Here is a 14,370-nt window from a genome sequence, read left to right as displayed (position 1 = left end):
CTGAAAGTCAGACACTTAACCAACTGAGCCATCCAGGCACCCTGATGACAGGTTTTCTTTACAGAAGTATTCCAGCTAATAAATGAAGATGGAATCACAGAATTAGAATGTCACAATTTGGCAATCCTTAATGAAATAATGGGTCTGGGTAATAATCACTGCTGGATGCTAATATAACAACACAACAACAAAACAGACAAGCAGCCATTACTCTTGGGACAAACGATATTGCCTATGAAGTATTCGTGCAACAACAACAACAACAACAACAACAAACCCAGACATTAATTGATTGGGCTTCTATATCTGGCAACCAATTTACAGAAAATATAGGGGCAGAAGAACATGTTAAATGACACCATAGGGATACATTCTCACAAAATCCAGACTATGGGAAATTCTACAGAACAAATGACTCAGTTTTTCAACAAATAAATTGCAAGGGAAAAAGAGAGATTACGTGGAGAACATCAGGTTCAAAGAGTCATTGCACAGTACAGACTCATTTGGATTCTAATTTGAACGACAATACCAATGAAGAAAAATAATTGAGACAAGTGGGGAAGTTTGAACGTTGGTTATAGAGGATATATTTTAGGTTGATAATGGTGTTGTCATTACATTATGTAATGAGTCCTTACTTTTTAGAACTACATTGAAATATTTACAGAAGAAATATGATTTCCAAGATTTGCTTTCAAATCATGAGGGGAGTGTGGGGGTATAGATGATGGAGGTTGCCTTTCAATGGATAAGTGCTGAGGCTTGGTGATGGATATACAGGGCTATTCTATTATTCTATTATTCTATTATTCTCTCTAATTTGGGGTATTTTTATTATCCATAATATGCTCTTATCCATAGTAGAATGTTTTAAAAATACTTTATGGGCCAAAATGTGTCTGTTGCCTCAGTTTGGCTCATGGGCACCAGGTTGTGGTTCCACTCAACTCTAAATTGCCTGTGAACCAAACCATCAGTGGTGAGAACCTTTATTACTAGACCTCATCATCCCAAACCTCTTCCTGGTCCCTTTTCAGCTTCTTTCTCAGAGGTGCCCATCTCCCAGGGAACAGGAAATGGTGTGGCAGAGGGGAGCATCAACAAAGCCATGAACACTAGGAAGAGTTCCCTGGGACAGAAGACACAGGGATTAGGGAGACTTGGAACTGCAGGTTAAGAGCTGTCACAACCTAGCACCCTTCCTTAAAATCCCTGCCTGCGCCCTTCCCATATCCCACTCTTTCTCAACCTTAAAGGTACACACAGCATCCGGCTGGACCTCCCACCGTTTACCTCTGCGTTCCAGAACCCAGACAAAGGCATCCACTGCCCAGAAAACAAATAAAATAATAAAAGACAGGAATCTCCCCCGAGGCAGTTCAGGTTAGAGAAGAGCTTGTCAGTATGGGGAGACAGAGCATTTGGGGTGCGGGCGGGGAGCGAGTGAAAGTCCCCTTATCCGCCGGCTCCTGTGGGGGACTGAGTTGGACCCGGGCTTAGTGCTTTTTCTGTGCAGCCTCTTCTGGTTGCATCCCCTCCTCCCTCCACCCCTACTTCTCCCTCCGCAGTGGACGACCCTTCCCCCGGCACGTGTCTGCGCTGCTAGCTGCTCATTTAGAGCCGAAGAGGCGGGCTGGGAGAATGAATTACGCGATCTGAAGGCTGGGGGTAGCGGCGGGGCCCGGGACGCCAGGCGGGCGCGGAGGGGAGACGGACAATAGGCAATCAGCAGACCCCGGGGCTGGGGAGCGGCGGGGGCGGGGGCGGGGGGGGGGGGAACGCCCACAGGGAGCGCGCTCCCAGGGCGCGTCCCGGCCCTCCCCAGCCTGCAGGCCTCTATTGTTCCTCGGCTCCTCCTCTCCCGCCCGGCCCTGGGAGCCCAGCTTGGCACCGGCCGTAGGGGTTTAGCAAGGGTCGGTTCCGGGCCGCTACCGAACCGGTGTCCTCTGTGCAGGCCTCGTCCCTCCACTGTCGCGCGCTTCGGCCCAGGGGTCTGCGAGCAATGGTCAGGAGGCCGGCCCTCCCTTGCTCCCAACTCTTTCATCATCCGCTCCTCTGCGGGTCCCGGTAATGAGCTCCTGGTCCCGCGCCATTGTGTACACGTTAGGGTGAAGGCGGGTCTCCGCGGTGCGATGGAGGGTGACCGCGCGCGCGGCTGCGACCCCCCGCTTCACACCTGCTCCCCGCCCCCAGCCCGGGGCCGACGCGGGTGTGTCCTCTCCCTCCCCGCGGGAGGGGTCTCAGCTGGGGCTGCACTTGGTAAAGAGGCCGTGGAGAGGACGGCAGCGGCCGGAGGAGCAGCTATAAATTTGGAGCAGATGCGGCCTGACAGTCACCCAACCCGGGGAGGTGGGGGGCGGGGAGGGCTCTGTGCCCCTCCCAGGCCCCATCTTCGAGTCTGCAGCTGAGTTAGACGCACTCCGGGCCCGAGGTTGACCGGGACTTTGGACAGCCGGGGCCTGCCTCCTCGACTCACACCCTCGCTTCTGCTCTTTGTGTGCCCACGTTGGGGGGGGGGGGGGGGAGGAGGAATGGAGGTCAGACAGATACCTGAATAAGTTTTATTATTTTTCTGCTTAAAAAAGGTGTTTTGTTTTTTGTGGTTTTGTGTGTGTGTGTGTGTGTGTGTGTGTGTGTGTGTGTTTTCAGAAGAGACTGACAAAGTCTGCGCCCCTGGCTCTGAGCTGGCACTTCTGGGCAGCAGCTAGAGGAAAATAGCAGAAGCATGCTAACGTTGTTCTTTCCACTCTTTTTTAAATCAAGTGCCCATTTTGTGCTAGAAATGCCAGGTAGGGAGGCTCAGGCAGACAGGACGAGGCTGGGGAGAGGAGAGTGGGAAAGGATGGGAAAAAAAAAAAAAAAAAAAAAAAAAAAGGAATAATGCCTGCCCTGAGTATTCTATATACAGCAATACTGTACATTTAAATAGCATTTCCTTTAGTAAGTAGTATTCTCCCCATTCAAAAGAGGAGGGAGCAGGGTCCAGAGTGCCACCAGAGGTTTGGTGGGTTACTGTTAAATCCAGGCATCCTGAACACTAGTGTGCATGGGGGCGGCGGGGGGGGGGGGGTTATCACTACACCACACTGCCAGGGAGGTCCAATGGGAAGAAAGGGAGAGAGTTGGAGCTGAGCGTGGGTACCGGTGGCTTATCTTACCTGCCCTGGACGGCTCCCTCTCTAGAGTAGCATGAATTGAAGGCTGAGTCTGTGTTTCTAGTGTGAAGATCATGGTACCATAGCCAAGCCGACGTAGAGTGAATTTGGGGGTTAGTGTCCACAACACAGAGTTGCCAAAAGCCTCTGCAATGACTCTGTCATCCCTCTTTGCAGGTGTTCCTCTGCTTCCTCGAACACTGTGGGGCTAACTGCACTGGCTTGTAGGATCCATTGCTCTTTCTCTTCCCTTCCACTCTCACAAGTCTTGCTGGTCCATGCCCAATGGCTTACTAGACCAGTGGTTCTCAGACTTTAACTTGCATCGAAATTACTCGGAAATCTTAAAATACTTCCAGTTTCTGATTCAGTCAGTCTGTGGCAGGGTGTGAGAATCTGCATTTTTAAAAGTTTCCCAGGTGATGACCCTGCTGATGCCTGGGACCATACTCTGAGACCAGCCTAGGCAGAAAGGAAAAATAGGGGCTGGTGAATGAGGAAAGGACTGTAGTACTGTATGTGTGGTATTGGAAATGGTTATTGGCAGTTCAGGCTCTCAAGGGTACTGGAGTATCTTCTCTGTGAGGGAAAGATAGACTAAATCCCCAAGGAATTGTGGGCATAGTTCTGAATTAGCCCAGGGTATGATACTTTCCTGGAGACTTAGCACTCCCCCTAATGGACTCTAATGATTCTGCACTTTCCTCAGCCTTACAAATGGCAGCAAGAATTACCCTAATTTTCCCAACCTAATTTGGTTCATCCACTCATCTCTTTGTCACTAAAGGAAGAGGGGTGTTGTCATATACATTTGTTTGCAAACTGGTTAGCATAGGTTTTTGCTATTCAGCAATGAATCAGTGAATGTGTATGAATTGTCTTTTTCTTCTCTATACGAGAGCCCTAACACTTACAAGTCCCCTCCTTCTCACCTTTGCTTCTCCCAGCTGTTCTAAAACACTTTAAAGGTGATTTAAGATGGTTGAATTCCAGATATTTGCTAGAAAATTCTCTTTGAGGTGTCAGTATCTTTATCACCAGTTAAGAGCCTTTGTCAGGTGGCAAGCAAGCAAGTCTTAAGTCAGAGGCTTAAGGATGGGTTTGCAAAAATTGAATTAAGGGTGAGGCGGCTAGGTGGCTCTGTCAGTTAAGCGTCAGACTTTGGCTCAGGTCATGATCTTATGGTTCATGAGTTCAAGCCCCACACTGGGTTATGCACTGACTATGAGAGCCTGCTTGGGATTCTCTCTTCACTCTCTCAAAATAAATATATTTAAAGAAAGGGAGGGAGGTAAGGAAGGAGGGAGAGAGATAGGATGAAAAAAGCAAGTGGCATTTTATTTCTTACCACCAGGTGGCAGACCATGCCTCATGAATGAGAAGAACCCTACATTTGAAGCCCAGCCTAAGCTCTACTTTTTTCAAATCAGAGCCAGGACAAAAGGGCTGTTCTCTAATTAGAAGACTTGGGAATTGAGGCAGGGAGACCAATTGCTTGTAAATACCTTAGTAACTGCTGCCAAGGTACTTGAGTGATTCCCTGAGCTTCCTCATCAGTGAGAAAGGGAGCAATGGAATGTTCTAGTTTTTCCTACCGGAAAAGAGGTACACCCTCTTTGCAGATTTAAGAAAATGGGTTATTTAACTAAGAAAAATACAAAGAATGTCACTTCAAACCAGAGGTTTCTGATGCCTTAAAGACATATGGCAACTCTAAACCACTTTATAGGCACATCTTTGTTCTGTTGTTCATACTGAACTTTTTTTGAACATAAAATTAAAGCTTTATTCTAACTCTAGAATCTGCTCAGGGGTTTTCTTACTAAATTCCAGTTGGCAATCTAAGGGACACGTGGATGGTCTCAAATGATCATGCCCTCAGATGATACTCAACAGTCAACAAAACCTAAATCCTCCAATAAGTAAGCAAGAGTTACACACGTACAGCACAAACATATGTATATATCTCTTACAGGAGGGCTCAATGAAAGTTTTGAGAGAAGGGAAGGTGAAGATTTCTGTTTTATACACCTTTCTCATTTCAGGTGTACCAACAAACACTGAAAATACAGTAGTATCCACCACAATGTCAAGGTCAGAACAGATCTATTCCTTACATAGAAAACAGGAAATTGTAGGGTTGCCTGGGTGGCTCAGTTGGTTAAGCATCTGACTTTGGCTCAGGACATGATCTCGTGGTTCATGGGATAGAGCCCTGCATTGGGCTCTGCACCAGCAGCAGGGACGGAGCCTGCTTGGGATTCTCTCTCTCTCCCTCTCTCTCTACTCCTGTACCACTCACTCACTCACTCTCTCTCCTGTAAGTAAGTAAATAAATAAATAAACTTAAAAAAAAAGGGGGGGAACCAGGAAATTGTATATACCAGTATCAGGCTCTCTAACATAGATGGGATATTATCCTGTTAGCCTGCAGGGGACATTAGTTCTCTTAGTTGATCAACTTTAGGCTTCCTCCCTCATTCGGGAGTGGGAAGATCCCAAGTACACACTGACCATCTCAGACTAAGCAAAGCTTCCCAGCCCAGAGTACTTCATTGATCAATTCTCTGCCACTGCAGCAGCCCCTTGTTCACTTTCAATGTTTATGGATATGAGTGGTAAAGACAGAGACCATGAGAAAAAAAATATGATTTAAATGGTACATATTTGGGGTTTTTTTCTTTGTGGGTTAACAAAGTCACTCAAAACATATTTATGGAATGCCTTCAGGGCACATAGCATGGCACTTCACCCTTCATTGAAAATCCATTAAAACAATTACCAGGTCATGCTTGGAAACTTTTTTTCACAAAGGAATTTGCTTTAGTTGTTGGGTTAGCAGAAACTAATTTGAGATGCAAAATTAACAACCCCGTTTGTACTAGGAAGCCCTTATGTAAACCGTCACACAGTGAAAATAATATATGTGAATTTATTATACCTATGTCTGAGCATATGGATTTAGAAGCTACAAACCTAATGAGACAGTGTTCATATGAGGGAAGAATGATTTTAGAAGTTAATGAATCATCTTCTATTAATGCTCCAAAGTTAAATGTTTACCTGGAAGGTTGTGCCCTGGTTATAGGCCATTAATGACCACCAAAAAATGAAATTATGTTCACATCTATAACACTTATGGAATGTCATATCCTCTTGACTCATACCAAGAATCTAGGCTCAAAAACAAAAAACAAAAAACAAGCAAAAAACCCTACTTTTTACTGAGATACTGTTGATCAAGGCAAATATCCAGATTCATCCAAACCAATATCTCGTCTTTGAAATTAATTTATAATTGTTTCTTCCCACAGCTAACTTTAACAACCTTTATTAGCATATGTACGTATACAAAGTTGGTTCTGTCTTCTTTCATTATTCATTTCACAAGGAATTTCCATTGCCTACATAAGGCGCTGAAATGGAACTTTCCCCCACATCTTGAAAAGCCCAAGTTATCTAGCAGAGAGATGTTTGAAAGAGTTGTGGGGTCTTGTTAATGGTTCCCAGTCGCAGTAGGACTGCCACCATTCTATTTCTGTCCCTTGTTTCTAGTCCTAAATCTTTCTGCAACCAGTGTCTAATCCAAACTTCTCTACTGTATCCCCTGCCTTCTCAGGGCAGGAGGGGAGACAAAAACTAGAGATGGAGAGAGGGTCCAACTCTGCCTTAAAAGAAGGATACAGTTGAGGCACCTGAGTATCTCAGACGGTTAAGCATCCAACTCTTGATTTTGGCTCAGGTCACAATCTCATAGTTTGTGGGATTGAGCCCCAAGATGGGCTCTGTGCTGTCTGCAGAGAGCCTGCTTGGGATTCTCTCTCTCCCTTTCCCTCTGCCCCTCCCCCACTCGTACACGTGCTCTCGCTCTCTCTCAAAAATGAATAAACTTTTTTAAAAAAAGGAGACACTTTCCATCAAATTGTAGAGCTGACATAAGGTGATTAACATAAGAAAAATAATACAGGTTTAGAGCATAAACTGGTATCAGATAATCTCAGGTTTGAAGTTCAGATCCACCACTGACCAGTGATATGATTTGGGGCAAGTAACTTAACTTCTCTGAGCTTAAGCTAACTTCACTGTAAAGTGAGGTTTAAATAAGGTAATGCATATAAAATGCTTAGTGTAGTATCTACTAGAAAGCATCAGTGAATGAAAGCTCTTAGTATCCACCAGACCCTAAGCTCTGTGACAACAGCAGCCTATATCACCCCTGTGGCTTCAGGTGATTTCTGGCAAACTTTTACCTGTGATGGAGAGAGTGTGAACAGACTAGCAATACAGCAGAAAGCTCATTGAACTGTCAGTAAACCAGGGTACTGCATCATAGCGACTTTCTTTTCTGGGAAAAAAAAAACAAAAACAAAAGCTCTGTTGTGAGTAAGTAAGTAAGTAAGTAAGACCCTCTCCCTTTCTTCTAATTGTCAGTAGGTTAGGTGGGTCCTTCCAGAGGTAGACACTGAGACAAAGATTAGAGAGCGAGGAGTTTATTTGGGGAAGAGGATTACCAGTAGGACAACAGAAGCGTGGGAGTGAAAGGAAGGAAGCCGATAAAGGCTGGGTTGCGGGTACCTGGCATTTTATCCCATCAGGGAACTCTGGGAGATGGCACAAGACACATCTCAGAGTTATACCATGTAGGAGCAAGAAGTTGGGCTATTTAGCTACTAACTCTCCATCCAGCATTGGTTAAGATCTGCTTCTGGGAATGTTTAAAAGGACGGACATGCAACAGGACCCTCAAGGTCTATCCTGCAGCCTTCCTAATGGAGCCTGCAAAGGACTACTGGCACAGGCGTCCACGACAAATGACACCAGCCTCCTGGAATCGACTAGTCTTACGGCCTAAGCAGTAAGGCCAGTGAAACTGCAGCCAGAACCTGCTGCAGGGAATCTGCCCTTGCTCTGGGCCCCCCTCAAAACTTGTTCCTCTATACACAGATTGAAGCAGTAATCCTAAGTGTGGTATATGTTGTCTCCAAAGTCCGAAGAGGCCTACCAGTAGGGCAGCTCTGAGTGGTAGCAAAGGCAAGTCACTTGTCCCCAAACTTGGTGTGGACATCTTGGCATCCTTCAGACACCCGGCCTCCTCGAAGCTTCACTGATGTGGTAGACCCCTGACTCATTTCAGCATTTGTTTCTTCCCCTCTGGTATTCAAGTGATCCAATTAACATAATGCCCTCAAAGTAGGGGAACTTTGTGTTGTTATATATACGGTCTTTTGGGCAATAGTTTGAGGCTGCTGTGGGAAAATATCCTGAAGATTCTCAGAAGCCCTAGTCGAGAGAGCCCTTTAGACATTACCTTAAATCATTCAGGGTCTTAACAAGGGTTTACAGCCATACTCTTTTTTTGATTTTTGGCCTCAGACTCTCTTACTATTTTTTTATTTAAAAAAAATTTTTTAAGGTTTATTCATTTTTGGGAGAGACAGAGAGACAGACTGTGGGGGGGGGGAGGGGCAGAGAGAAAGGGAGACACAGAATCTGAAGCAGGGTCCAGGCTCTGAGCTGTCAGCACAGAGCCGGATGCAAGGCCCAAACCCACGGACCATGAGACCATGACCTGAGCCAAAGTCGGACTCTTAACAGACTGAGCCACCCAGGCATCCTGGCCTCAGACTCTTAGCTTTGAGAAATTTTTACCAGCTGGGAGAACTGGGGGAAAGTTATGTTTTCCAAACCAGCTAATCCTTGGGCTTTGAGATACCCTTGAGATTCTTCTTCTAAGTGCCATAGTTCTTGCTTTTGCTCATCTCTCTCTTCCTGCCCATTGTCATATGGTTAGAAGCAGCCAAATGGCATTTTCAACATTCTGTCTGGAAATCTCCTTAATCCTATTTCTGAAAGTCTATTAGGTATCTTTTCCATCTTTCACGTTTTCACAGGCAACCATTTGCCAGTTACTGCATCACTACACAACCAAAGTTGTCCTCTCTCCGGCCTCTGATAACCATTTTCTCACTGCATTCCCAGCCTCCAGCAACTGTTTGTCCTCCACTCCTCCAGTCTTTGCTAATAGCCTCTTTGGTGTTTCTCCAGCCTCTAACCACCAACTGGTCCAAGGGCAGAATTCCAGGAGCATGAGAGTGGAAGTTACAAAGCGCTTGAGGTTAGGCTCTGGAACAGCATCACTTCTGCTACATTTTATTGTAGCAAGCCACAGGGCCATTCCAGATTTAAGGAGTCTGGGGAAATAGACTCATCTTTTAATGGAAAGGCTTGTCAGACATTGTGACAATGCTTTGCAATCCACAGCAGACATCTTTACACTGTGTGTAGATACATCTTCAGAATAAATTCCTGAGAGTGAACTTGCTGATGAGTCCAGTGCAAATATGTATTTGTGAAATATTGCCAGTCACCCTTCACAGAGGTTATACAAATTTTGAAACTCACCAGCAACATATAAGGATGCCAGTTGAGGTTTCCCCAAATCTCACAACACAATGTGTTTTCCAAATTATTTTCTCTGCCAATCTGATAGGTAAAAATGACATCTTCTTGTAGTTTTAATTTGTATTTTGCATATTGTGAGTGAGATTGGGAATATTTTATTAAGAACCAATTATATTTTCTCTTCTTGAAACCAGCCGGTCATATGTTTGCCATTTTCCATTTGGTTTGTAGGTATGATGCATCATCTTCCAATGCACTTAAGAGTGGGATACTTGGATACCAACTCTGGGACAGGTTCTCTTGAGTCTCTGAACTAAAAGATTTCTTACATACCCAATTTTGGTCTTGCTGAGAGTAACAAATTTTCTCCCTTGGGAAAGGCAATTACTATGAGGAGACCATAAATGAGCTCTAAGGAAATATGTAGTTCTCTAACTGGAGAAGACCCAAGTTTCTAGATATCTTCCTCCAAATCTCACTGCCCCCAAAGGAGAAAATCAGGTGGGAGAGAATCCTAAGTCTGGAGGGACCCAGGTGCCTTCAGTTTCCTAAAAGGTGCTAATGGAGAACTGATCATAAAGATTCCCTGCCCTCTCCTGCATATGTGTTGTAACTGACTCCTGTAGCTTGTGGGCTCTGGTATAAGGAGTTCTGCATTGAAGTAGAAGGCCGTGTTTGAGTCTAGTGACTTCGGACAAGTGTCTTCCCCTTCACTTCAGTTTCTTCACGTGTAAAAGGAGGGTGATATTACCTGTTTTGAAGCTCAAATATGAAAGTAATTTGCAAAGGTAAGATATAAAAATATATGTTATGATGTTTACCTAGAGGTTCTAGATGCCATCCAGAATCTAATGCAACATGTGGAAACTCAGCGATTCTAAACCATCATTGCCTGAAGGACACCACCATCTTTCTCAAGCTGAGATACTAGATATGCCTGCCCAACTTCTTCTAGTGCTACCACGAGGAGCCAGAGTTGAGGGTAAGGGCACAGTCCTCCAGGCTTCCAAGTGTACCCAAGACTCCAGGTACCAGCTGCAAGTTCAGGGACCCCTAGGGCCACCTTTACTTCCGATCAGCTGGCTACAAATTAGGGAGCTCTCATGACCACCATCAGGTTCAATAATTTGTTGGAATGACCCACAGAACTCAGGACTTATGATTACAGTTTTACTATAATGAAAGGATACAAATTAGAATGAACCAGAGGAAGAGACACATATGGCAGAATCTAGAAGTGAGAGGGTTCCGAATGCAAACTTTTGTGTCCTCAAGAATGGGTCTCCCTCCTAGCATTGATGTGTGGTAACATGCAGAGTGTTGCCAATCCAAGACGCTCATCCACATGCCTTGTGTATTCAAGAAACAGCAAGGAAGCCAGTGTGACTGGAGGTTGGAGGCAGCAATAAGAGATGAGGTCAGAGAGGCAACTGAATGGAAGCAGGAAGACCACTTAAGCAGTTCTTGAAATAATCTAGGCAAAACATGATAATGACTTGGAACAGCAGTGGAAGCTGTAGGAAGTCATATTTTGAATTTGGAAGGTAGACCTAGCAGGATTGGCTGATAGCTTGGACACAGAGTGAGAAAGAGTCAATGACAATACCATGGTTTTTGGCCTTTGAACAGCTGGAATGATGAGGAAGACTGGAAGGAACAGGTTTGGAAGAGAAGATCAGAAGCTGTCTTGTACATTCAGTTTGAGAAGCCCATTATGTGACCATGTGGAAATGTCAAGCAGGCAGCATGTTATACAAGTGTGCAGTTTGGAAGAGAGGCCTTGCCTGGAGATATACATTTGAAAGCCATCAGCATATGGAGAATTATTGAAAACTGTGAGACTGGAGGAGATCACCAAGGAAATGAGTGTAGATGAAAAGGACAAGAAGTCTAAGAACTGGTTCGGAGGCACTAGCAAAGGAGACTGAGAAGGAGCAATAAATGTGGTAGGAGGAAAACAAGGAACCAGGAAAAGTATAGGTTTCTGAGAGCGAAGTGATGAAAACATTTGAAGGACGAAGGTGAGATCAACAGTGTCAAATAAGGCCGCCAGTTCAGGTAAGATAAAAATGAGATTGTGCCTATAGAACTTAGCAACATGGGGGCACCTGGGTGGCTCAGTCAGTCGAGCATCTGACTTCGGCTCAGGTCATGATCTCTCGGTCTGTGGTTGGAGCTCCACGTCAGGCTCTGTGCTGATAGCTCAGAGCCTGGAGCCTGCTTCGGATTCTGTGTCTCCCTCTCTCTCTGCCCCTCCCCTGCTCCTGCTCTGTCTCTCTTTCTCTCTCTCTTTCTCGCTCTCTCTCTCAAAAATAAACATTAAAAACAAAAACAAAAAAAACAAACAAAAAACGGGTTTGGCAAGGGGCAGGAGGAAGGAGACAGGAATTGAACGTGAAATACTGAAACACTTTTGAGAAGCTTTGCTCAAGAGGGAAGAAGAGAGAGGATCATTTCTGGAATGGTAGTGTGAGGAGCTCTGCGGATGCCCTCTCCAGTGAAACAGCCATAACTGGTGAAAACTATTTCTTAAAAACCAATCTTTCAGTCCCTGTAAATTGTCCTAAGGGCATCAAGCAAACAAATATTTATTCAACAAAAGTGTATTAGATCTCAGTTTAAACAGGGAGAGTCTGTGACACTTAAGCCACAACACCCCTCCCCCTCTTGACCACTCTCCCATCTCAGCTGGATAGAAACCCTGCATGGCAGCAGTGGCCATGAAGACAGGGCTTCCTTTCTCTCCAGCTCCCAGTCACAGACTGTTATCTCCCTGTGCAGGGCAGGCTACCAGCATTTTCCATACCTCCAAACTCTGTGTGGCAGAGGTTAAATTCCAGGGAAGTGCTGCCAAGAGGCTGGAGTCTCTCCTCCTTCACCAAACCCCCATGTGTAGGTCGGAGGCCTAGAACACTGGGGCCCTCATCACTCACAGACAGAGGTTCCATATGGCCAGAAGCAAGCCAAGGAGATCAGATGGTTACTACCCCCACCCTGTGCCCTGCAGAGGCAGATCACTTTGAAATACTTGGACAACTGTCCCCACCACTGGCCCTAAAGCAGTAGTGTAAGATTTTGCCCTAGAGGAGAAGTAGGCCATAAAAACAGAGAGTGCCAAGGCTTTCATCAAGGGAACTAACTTTATTTGGAACACAGTGTGGGGAAGTTCAAGCCTAAGGGCACTTTTGAAAACAATGGAGATTTTGGTGGTAAGCAATTAAAAGGCTGGTACCTCCATGAGGACAATAAGCTAAATTGTAAGCCAACAAGTTTACCAGAGAGAACTGGGGAAAGAGTCAGCTAAGAACAGCCCTCCTGGGGTCAGGACAAACCTCAAAAACTACCCCTGCAGGGGGAGCCTGGCTGGCTCAGTAGGTGGAGCATGTGACTCTTGATCTAGGGGTTGTGAGTTCAAGCCCCACACTGGGTGTAGAGATTACTCAATAAAATCTTACACACACACACACACACACACACACACACACACACACACACACCTACCCCAGCAAAGAGAACCAGATTTCATTGGTTCCCACTGTGGGACAATATGTGCCCCACTCTATTATAGAAAACAATAGACCAATCAGCTGGCAATTAGTGGTACCTAACTATCAAGTGTGAATGTAGATGTGAAAATCCTAAAAAGATAAAAATACTAATAAACTGAATCCAGCAACATATGGAAGGGATTATAATACATAACCAAGTAGGATTTATCCCCAAAATACAAAGTTGTTTAAACATCTGAAAGTTCATTAATATAAGTCACCGTATCAATAAAGGACAAAAATCATGGACAAATGATCATCAATAAAGGACAAATGATCACCATATCAATAAAGGACAAATGATCATCTCAATAGAAGCTGAAAAAGTATTTGACAATATCCAACACTCCAATATCCCTTCATAATAAAAATATTCAACAAACTAGGAATAGTAGAGAGTGTCCTTAACTTGATAGAGGACATCTACCAAAAACTCACAGCTAACAGCATTAATGGTGAAAGACTTAATGCTTTTCCCCTTACCATCAGAAATAAGATAAGAAAATAAGATAATTACCTTCTAGCCAAGGTAGTTAGGTGAGAAAATGAAGTAAAAGACATTCATATTGGAAAGGAAGAAGTAAAAATATCTCAATTTTTTTTTAAATTTTTTTTTAACGTTTATTTATTTTTGAGACAGAGAGAGACAGAGCATGAACGGGGGAGGGTCAGAGAGAGAGGGAGACACAGAATCTGAAACAGGCTCCAGGCTCTGAGCAGTCAGCACAGAGCCCGACGCGGGGCTCGAACCCACATACTGCGAGATCGTGACCTGAGCCGAAGTCGGACGCTTAACCGACTGAGCCACCCAGGCGCCCCTAAAAATATCTCAAATTTTTAGATGAAAATCATGTAGAAATTATATAGAAAATTATATAGAAAATAATAAATAATTCACTAAAAATTATTAGAATAAACAAGCTAACAAGGTTGGAGGCTACAAGATCAATTACATACATCAATAGGATTTCTAGACACTAGCAATGAACAATCTGATAATGAACTTAAGAAAATAATTCCACTTGGAGTAGCATCAAAAAGAATAAACTACCTAGGGATGTATTTAGCCACAAAAAGTGTAAAACTTATACTCTGAAAACCACAAAACTTGTTGAAAGGAATTAAAGAAGACCTAAATAAATGGAAAGATATTCTATTTTCATTGATTGGAAGATTTAATATTGTTAAGATGGAAATTGATGTACAGATAAGTTGCAATCACTACCAGATATATACTGGCTTTTTTGAGGGGGAGGGCAGAG

The 14,370-nt window shown here is 44.4% G+C and overlaps 1 long non-coding RNA gene across 3 annotated transcripts in view; it reads right to left on the bottom strand.

The window, feature by feature from the left end:
• LOC102969894 overlaps positions 1-14,370 on the bottom strand; it is a 35,383-nt gene that overhangs the window by 8,943 nt on the left and 12,070 nt on the right. For 2 of the 3 annotated variants that reach the window (XR_006208098.1, XR_006208099.1), the window contains exon 3: positions 7,409-7,503. This is a non-coding gene — a long non-coding RNA (uncharacterized LOC102969894). Of the gene's footprint in view, positions 1-3,161; positions 3,621-7,408; positions 7,504-14,370 lie in introns of all 3 variants that reach the window. The other variant, XR_006208100.1, reaches the window with a different exon arrangement.

The sequence above is a fragment of the Panthera tigris genome, chromosome D1, assembly GCF_018350195.1.
Source record: "Panthera tigris isolate Pti1 chromosome D1, P.tigris_Pti1_mat1.1, whole genome shotgun sequence".
NCBI classification, from domain to species: domain Eukaryota; kingdom Metazoa; phylum Chordata; class Mammalia; order Carnivora; family Felidae; genus Panthera; species Panthera tigris.
The sequence above is the reverse complement of the archived record's forward strand: the minus strand, read 5'-3'. Positions and strand labels throughout refer to the sequence as shown.